At 34.0% G+C, this 9510-nt stretch overlaps 2 protein-coding genes across 2 annotated transcripts in view; both read right to left on the minus strand.

Moving 5' to 3' along the window:
• LOC127859568 (mucolipin-3-like) overlaps nt 1-9510 on the minus strand; it is a 297009-nt gene that overhangs the window by 171909 nt on the left and 115590 nt on the right. The window lies entirely within an intron of this gene.
• The window catches only part of LOC127859558 (uncharacterized), a gene marked incomplete in the record, with an annotated part of 282340 nt that overhangs the window by 32034 nt on the left and 240796 nt on the right, over nt 1-9510 (minus strand).

Below are 9510 nucleotides of genomic sequence, written 5' to 3' on the forward strand. Positions count from 1 at the left end.
TTAAATATCTTTCAATCAATAATTGAGATCATTAGTATTAAAAATGTAAAACGGCGCCCCATAGAAATAAACGTACAATTTGTCGATGGGAATTTTTACTGATATGTTGTTCATGGTATCATATAAGGTTTATTTAAAGTAATAGAATATGAATAACAAATAAAATTAATTGTGACAAGACATATTCGAAAGTATAATTGGAAAGATGATGAAAAGTTCAATACACAGTTTTTGGTTATTCTAACCAATTCCTTCCATAATAAATTAATAAAATATAAAATTCTCATTTAAATTCCAATGATGGTACCGTCTCTGCTTTACTAAGAAAATGTTATACACTACGAAATCTACACAACTCAAATATATCCGGTTATTCTTATGGAACAAATGAACATGTATTGTAAGAACGAATAAAAGTATTTTGTTATTGCTTGCATATATATTTTTTTAATATTGTGTAATAAATTAGACATACCTATGTACTTTAGTTCAGAAATAAAATTTATACTCTAGAATGGGCACCACTCTCGTTTATGTAATGTGAAGTTGTAGAGCATATAAATGTGCATCAGCGTTTGATAAAATTAAATGACAACATGTATGCATCAAACATTGTAACAAACCCCATAAAAGCAAGTTGTACACAAATTAAAATTTCGACGTTAAAAGATACATAGTTTACATGTCAAAAGGTAATACCTGCAAAATACCGAACATTTTTGGTATTTTAAATAACTTTGCTTTATAGAATGTATTATAGAATGTATTATTCATTTAACCAACCATTTAACGCACTGTTCATCGCTGGTAAATGTAAGTGTGGAATGCACATTTGATTGAAACCTGTATGGATATAAAAGAGTTAATATCTTGGATCATGCTCAGTGTGCTTATACCATATTTTTGTATCTTTCTAGATAAACCGTGTATTATTTTCATACACATATACACGAATAATGCATTTTCCTTTCCTATCCTCTCGACTGTTTCACGACACAGCATGTCAAAGTAAGCCACAATCAATTAATCAATTTCTGTTTTCCACCAGTTTCAAAATACTTTTATGAACTTAAGTTAATATAAGGTATGTTAGCAGTTATTTACCTGTTTACAATGGCATCTTGAAATAGATAAGAATCATTTACAGAGAAAATGCAAATGTTGTCGCAAGCGCTTGCAATTTCAACTGTGTCTTTCGAGTGAATCTTTGTTGCAATGGCGGCTTAACTAATTGCATAAAATTAAATAAGCAATCAAAGTACTGACAGTTCTGGTGTGACGATGCTTTTGAGAGGATGGATATAAAAGCATCAAGTTAAGTTTATCTACATCACCACAATCACCACAATTGTGTATGTTGGTACGAAAAAAAAAATTTGGTACAAAAATTTGGCGAAAAAAATTTGGGTATGAAAACAAATTTGGGTACGAAAAAATATTTGGGAACAAAAAAATTGGGACCGAAACAAATTTGGGTACGAACAAAAAATTGGGGATGAAAAAATATTGGGTACGAAAAAAAATTGGGTACGAAAAATTTTTGGTACGGAATTTTTTTTGGGGGGGAACGGGAAAGTAGTACCTGTGGGGAACTTGACCCACACTCGCACATTTTCGGCCCTTTCCGTCAAACATCAGATAAGTTCCTCGAAGGCAATAGCATGAAAACACATTTCGGAAGCGGTAATGCGGTCCTACCTACGCGCGTCAAAATGTAAGCGAAATATGTACACAAGTCTGTCAGGAATGATTGAATTAACGGAGAAAATCGTGTATTGATGTAAGTTTTTTGAAGAAATGTGCAGAAAATATATTAAACAAGAGCTGTGTTTGTGAAACACAATGCCCCCTGCTGCGCAGCTTTGAAGCCATATATTTTACCTTTGACCTTGAAGGATGACCTTGACCTTTCACCACTTATGATTTCATCATACTTGCGCATCTCCAAGCACAAGAAAATACAAGTTGAATGATAAATATAAAGGTTTTTATAATACTTGTGTCAGGGCACATAAAAGATTGGTCAGGGCTAGTAGGTTCTGCATTTACTAGCCCGAACGGGCTAGTTGAAAAAAAAGTTAGTGTTAAGCCCTGATGTGTATATATAATTATTACAAAAAAATAGTCGACAACGACGGATTTATGGTTAAATTTCCCGGGTACATTTTAGTTTATTTACCGTACCCGGGATACATGTAAGTATACTTAAGAGTACCCGGGGTACATGTACGTAGTACCCGAGCCGACAATGAACAATCGAGCGATACTGGAAGGTGCAACATCTCTCACGCCCCCTAGCATCGCCTTTAGCAGTATTCAATTCTCAACAGGAAAGTGCTGGAGTCATTGATCCCGAGGGACAAGAAAAACAATTGATTAATGTTCGAAATAAATAATTTGATTAATGACAATTCTATTATTTGAGCCAGGTCACAGGAAAAGCGCAGTCAAATCAGTATCCAATTAAATTATTTGTTATTGTCAGAAAAACGCTTTTAAGCAAACATCTTTCAAGCGACTGCAGGCTGATCTAGATCCAAACTGGCCACAATCGCCTTAATGTCTCTTTTACTGTGACACAGTTCATTTAACTTTAAAATGATAAAAAGTACTAACACTAAGAAATAGTACAAACCAGTAAAGAGTTTGAAATCAATGTTGAATTTCAGGACAGGTTGGTGATCTGCAAATCCCCGATGAAATGTTGATATCGGGTATCATAGTCATTCAATAAGTCGCAAAATGCTCGAATACAATTTATAAAGCACAATGTGACTTATATTGATAACTAAAAATACCAGTATGCCAGTTTTTGCCGTGAGAAAGCTGTTACGATCCAGAAAGTCCTTCATTCACATCGAGTATATATCCTTCGAATCTAACTATTGTTGTCATAAGCGGAGATTTAGTGAATAAATAATTCATATATCCTAAATGACAGCTTCTAAATAGCGAAACAAGCCAATTTATGCAGTAAGAAAGTTTTGAATCGAGACTCTCACGGGGGCGGCCATTGTTGAATGTTGAAACACGAACGACAACTCTGCTAGGAGAATGTTATCAATGACGAGCAATCTCCTACGCAGTGGCGAATGCAAAAGGGAAGTAACTGAAAAATCGAGTTATCTCAATCGGACTGGCTCGGTCTTTTACATAGGTCGCCATTGTGAAAAATTTCTACGGTTATGATACCTTGGACGATGCTGTTCGCATCGTCAAAAACTTACAGCAGTAATAAACAACTGGACAATAATTAATGAACGCATCTTTCATTTGTCTTTGACACTTTGATTTTGACATGGCCTAGATTAAAATATGTGACTGGACTTTACCAGCACTCTTGTAACAGAGCTAAAGTTTAAATGTACCATTGAAGATCGCCTAAATCCAGATTTGCTATTATAGACGTGTGGAAAGTTTTAAGGGTGTGACAAGTAAGCAAAAATTGGTCATTACCCAGAGGCCACAACTGATCTATGACTGTATTAAAACAAGAAAAATCAGTGCCTGATTTAGATTTCCTTAGATAGTTCAATAAAAACTAATTTCATAAGCCTGGTAACAGTTTAACGGTAATGCTACCAATGTGTCACACCAGGGCCTTGAATTTGAAATGTAGGACATGCATGGTCATTTCTTCATGAAATCAGGACACAAAATTGTATTTTAAGTCCTTAATTGACCTGGCTATAGTTCTCAGATTATTATAAGCTCAATCAGTATATTTATATCATTATTTATGCTTTGTGTATTGTAAACATATACACAATCATGCAGTTACATGATAGCAATAAATAATATCAAAGCTACCCATACTAAAAAGGTCATTGACAAAGCCTATGGTCAAAATGTGAACACATTGAGTGTAATCGCCCTCTCGTGCCAGCAAAAACAACACGTTGACAGGTTGTCATTTTTGACAGTTCTTCTTTCACTTTCATTTTGTGATATCAAACTATTACCAATTATGTGGCTGAGAAAAATATCGCCATTGCTTTTTATGCTCCCGGTAGGGTGGCCTATATCAGTTGAACTGTCAGTCAGTCAGTCAGTGTGTCAGTCTGTCCGTCCGTCCGAAAACTTTAATGGCCATAACCTTTTTAATATTGAACATAGCAACTTGATATTTGGCATACATGTGCATCTCATGGAGCTGCACATTTTCAGTTGTGAAAGGTAAAGGTGAAGGTCGTCCTTCAAGGTCAAATGTCAAATATAAAGCGTCTGTCTGTCTGTCCAAAAACTTTAACATTAGCCATAACTTTTTCAATATTGGTGTGCATGCCTATCTCATAGAGCTGCACATATTGATTGGTGAAAGGTCAAGGTCATCCTTCAAGGTCAAGGTCAAAGGTCAAATTTTGCAATATTGAAGATAGCAATTCCATATTCGGCATGCATGTGTATGTCATGGAGCTGCACATTTTGAGTGGTGTAAGGTCAAAGTCATCCTTCAAGGTCAAAGGTAAAATATATGGCTTCAAAGCTGCACAGCAGGGGGCATTGTGTTTCACAAACACAGCTCTTGTTTAATATAGTTTCTGCACATTTCTTAAAAAAAATTACAGCAATGCACGATTTTCTTCGTAAATTCAATAATTCCTGACATACTTGTGTACATATTTCGCTTACATTTTGACGCGCGTAGGTAGGACCGCATTACCGCTTCCGAAATGTGTATTCATACTATTGCCTTCGAGGAACTTATCTGATGTTTGACGGAAAGGGCCGAAAATGTGCGAGTGTGGGTCAAGTTCCCCACAGGTACTACTTTCCCGTTCCCCCAATTTTTTTTTCGTACCTAAAATTTTTCGTACCCAATTTTTTTTTCGTACCCAATTTTTTTTTCATCCCCAATTTTTTGTTCGTACCCAATTTTTTTTCGGTCCCAATTTTTTTGTTCCCAAATATTTTTTCGTACCCAAATTTGTTTTCATACCCAATTTTTTTTAGCAAAATTTTTGTACCAAATTTTTTTTTCCTACCAACATACACACTTGTGGTGATTGTGGTGATGTAGATAAACTTAACTTTATGCTTTTATATCCATCCACTCAAAAGCATCGTCACACCAGTACTGTCAGTACTTTGATTATATAATATGATAATATAATATAAAAAGTTTTAAAATGCAATCTTTCTAAATATCGCTGAAATAATAATATTGGAAATATTCAGCCGCGCAAGTTAAAAATTGACATAGTTTGACCGATGACGCTTAATGAACTGGAAATTGAAGGAGGATTAAAGGCTGAAATTTAGTCGTCTTCGGCAAGTGTATCGGTTTAAGAAATTAACTGTATACTCGTATTCAAGCCAAAGTCTTAAACGGTCGTTTACTGTATGCACATTAATAGTATCACTGTTTCTCATATTCACATGGAGATAGGAAGCATATGGAACATAAATTAAATAGGTAAATAAACATAAACCATATTAAGATAGGAATCCTATTCAGTGCCATGTGGCGATGCAAGATGAAGGCAACTACAATGTGTCGATATAGAACGTGAAGACTAAGCTGCTAGCGGTGTCTCATGTATTTGTTAGTGTCGAACATGGGATAATCAAAGTACTACTAGCGGTGTCTCATGTATTCGTTAGTGTCGAACATGGGATTATCAAAGTACTTCTAGCGGTGTCTCATGTATTCGTTAGTGTCACACATGGGATAATCAAAGTACTGCTAGCGGTGTCTCATGTATTCGTTAGTGTCACACATGGGATAATCAAAGTACTTCTGGCGATGTCTCATGTATTCGTTAATGTCACACATGGGATAATCAAAGTACTTCTAGCGGTGTCTCATGTATTCGTTAGTGTCACACATGGGACAATCAAAGTACTTCTAGCGATGTCTCATGTATTCGTTAGTGTCACACATGGGATAATCAAAGTACTTCTAGCGATGTCTCATGTATTCGTTAGTGTCACACATGGGATAATCAAAGTACTTCTAGCGATGTCTCATGTATTCGTTAGTGTCACACATGGGACAATCAAAGTACTTCTAGCGATGTCTCATGTATTCGTTAGTGTCACACATGGGATAATCAAAGTACTTCTGGCAAATGGCGAGAGTTTGATATCTACTTTCCAAATTTACCTTTACAGCATATAAAACATGAAAATTATGTGAAATCGAAGTTATTTGAACTCATCTTGCAACAATTACATTTGCATGCATTTCAATAACTGGCGTCTGTAGAAAAAGGATTTGTTATAGAGACTATTTGTTTTTATTTGTTGATATCAATCAGTCCATCCGCATCATTTGGTTTGAACGTAGTTATGTTTTAAGTCACAACCATTTCTTTGAAATTTTTCTTTTTTCGTTTTTTATCAAACATGTGACTGACATGAAATGTCAATTGTGTAAATAAAAAAAATACCACCCTTTTCAAATGCGGACTGCACAAGCTAGTTTGGGACGACACTTTACGCACATGCATCAAACCCCATTTTCAGAGAGCAAGACCCAAATAATTTGCGTATTGTACATCTATTACATGCTAAACCTAAATTCATAATTTCACCTGGCAAAGGGCTGATAATTATGCTGTTGTGATTGCTTAGTGTCATTTGCCGAATATCATAACAGAACAGAACACACAGTTTTTTGCGATTTAAGCATATACAGCTCATCGTCAAAAAATAAAGCAATACTAAATAAAACGGCGTCAAAATAACAACACAATTAATGCATTTTAACATATATATGATTTTTGTGAGAATGTGATACGTAAGAGAAAGCTTTTTTAACAAAGGTAAGTTAATATTTTAAAAACCGATAACAATTGAGATAAAAAAGCCAAAGTTTCAAATTTGTGAAAACAAATGTTCTATCATAAAGCTATAAATTTTTGGTTCAAGTTTAAATGCTTTAATACAGAAATTAGCTAAAAGATGTGTAGATTTTCCAGTTTCATTAAATAAATGTAAATATTTAAACACACTTGATATTCTTCTGTAAACATCAGGTATAAGTGTATTTTTAAAATTATCGCATAAATGTACACAGTTTACACATTCGTTAATTACTTTAACCTATTGGTGCCATCCAGTTTTTATGAATAGAACATGAGAAGACAATCTCAATTTTGCTTCTATGTTTCTTTATTTCGAATTTTCGATTTTATCTAAGTAAATGGATCTTTCAAAAACGGGGTTTAAAATAGCCTTTTCACGTGTAGATAAATTGACAAACTTAAAAACATGTTTCAGATTCGCAAATTTTCGTTGAAGTTATGATATTTGTGAGGAAACAGTAATACCGAACATTTAAAATGCTCTTAAATATCTAATATATCTATCTTCTGACAATTTAAAAACCTGAAAATTATAAAGCGTTGCAACGCGAAACGATTGAATAATTTTGAGAGTTCTGTTGTTGTCGTTATTTTTTTGTACAACGAGGATTGCTTATATAAAGTATAAAATACATCTTTCATTGTATGAGCACGGATGGCCGAGTGGTAGACTTTTTCTCCACGGGTCAGTGGTTCGAGCCCAGTTGATGGTTGCTTTGTTTCTTTCTTTAATTTTATTCTTGTTTTTACTGGAGCTTTTTAGATCCAATGTGTACATTCATCAATATTAAGCATTTAATGACAAACTTCAATGCATGCACAAATCTGTGAAAAGGCCCCTTTAATTCATTGTTAAGAAATAGTGATGAAATGTCATTTTTAAAATCAGTTCGCCATTTTTAAATAAACAAATCTTGCGAATATATTGCGGAACATTACATTTAAACAGATTCCACCTGTCATGCAATCTTATTCTTGCAAAAGTTTCCGAACGTTTGATGCCCAATCATTTGCAAAATACTTTTTGCCATTTGACAATCGCTTATTCTTATTGTAACTCTGGCGGTCGATGTAATTTGAAGATTTTTAAAAGCATTAATGCTATTACGTTGAAAAGTAATTGAATTCAGAGACAGTTAAAGATCGTCAACAAAGAAAGATTCTCTAAAGCTTTCACAAGCTTTATCATGATAACACAATGTGTAAGATGGAACTGTGATTTCCATTTTTTCATTGCCATTTGCTCATTGATAGCTGAAAATGTATGATTGTTGTTTATCTACTAACAAATTTTCAATAAGTAAACATTTCATTTGGCAACAACACAATTACACGTTGCGTGTACCGTCTAGTCGTCCTTGTGGATTATTCGTCAGATTTATATATATAAATGGGCGAATGTACAAACTATCGAAAACTCAAATATTTTACGAATACATACTTTTATAGTACACGATTACATACTTTTATAGTACACCATGTCGGCCAATCGTGATACATCGGCTATCTCCGAACTCCTCCGTAAGATAGGCAGATTTAAGCAATTAATCGTCTGCTGATGCAGACTTGAGCAATCAAGAGTGCATGTCGGAATACTTGAGATGTTTTTTATATTTATTTTATATTGACATCAGATCGTGAATAGAGAGATGCAATTTTGCGTAACGTGTCTCCAAAACATCACTTACCAAGCGAGGACGGAAAAGATACCATACATGATTTTACCATATTTGACGTTTTTTTGCCTTTTTCATCACAATTGAGCTCCTAATACCCGGTGTACGTTTAATTCCACAGGTACTTGAAAGGCGCACATGACGGATGATTAGACTGCCTGTTTAACATCAATACATTACGACATTTCTCCGGTTCGAAACCAGTATATCGCACTAATCAAGCACTCACTTACGTAGAAATTTGCAGAATCATTTTACAAGACGATAATATGCCAAATTCAACGCTCGGTAAGTGGTAAAGTCAATACGAGGGCAAATAATGGGACCAATTATCGGTTTTTGCGACATTGTTTTACTATTTTCTCTTGTTTGTTTTCAAATTAAGGAAGTTTCAGAATCCATAAAAAATTGAAACGTCAAATTGAAAAATCGTGTTTTCGATAACACGTGGTAGAATAAATTGGTAAAATTAGGACTTTCGACAGTGAAGTATGTTTGCTATTTGATCTTAAAATAACAGACGAGTAAGCATATACTTAAAATATTGTAGTCATTATGAGAAAATATAGATTTTGAAAAGTACACTAGCTTCTGGATTCAATGTAATACTCATTAGAATGTGAAGGTTGGAAGCGTTATTAATTCATTTAGCTTGCGTGTCTTCCAAGTATTAACATATGCTCTCAAATACATCTTTATGCAACCGACAGATCGGTGCAAACCTCTTTTGTAGAATATTCAGAACAGAAATTATGGATCAGCTTCGCCAGACACATTCCGAAACACTGATAAAGATGAATATTGTTTATCTTCTGCATATTTAAATTTTATTATAATAAAAGTACGGAGAATGAAAAGTTTCATTTTTGTATAATATGTTACCCAAATATAACGCTTTTGATAAATTAAGACCGATTTCTTTTACGCATTCGTCTTACATTTATCTTTTTCGAATCATATTTGCAAACTGTACTACTCGTCATATTATTATGATTATCATATATTGAATTTGATATCAAACGATA

The sequence above is a fragment of the Dreissena polymorpha genome, chromosome 1 (assembly GCF_020536995.1).
Source record: "Dreissena polymorpha isolate Duluth1 chromosome 1, UMN_Dpol_1.0, whole genome shotgun sequence".
Classification (NCBI taxonomy): domain Eukaryota; kingdom Metazoa; phylum Mollusca; class Bivalvia; order Myida; family Dreissenidae; genus Dreissena; species Dreissena polymorpha.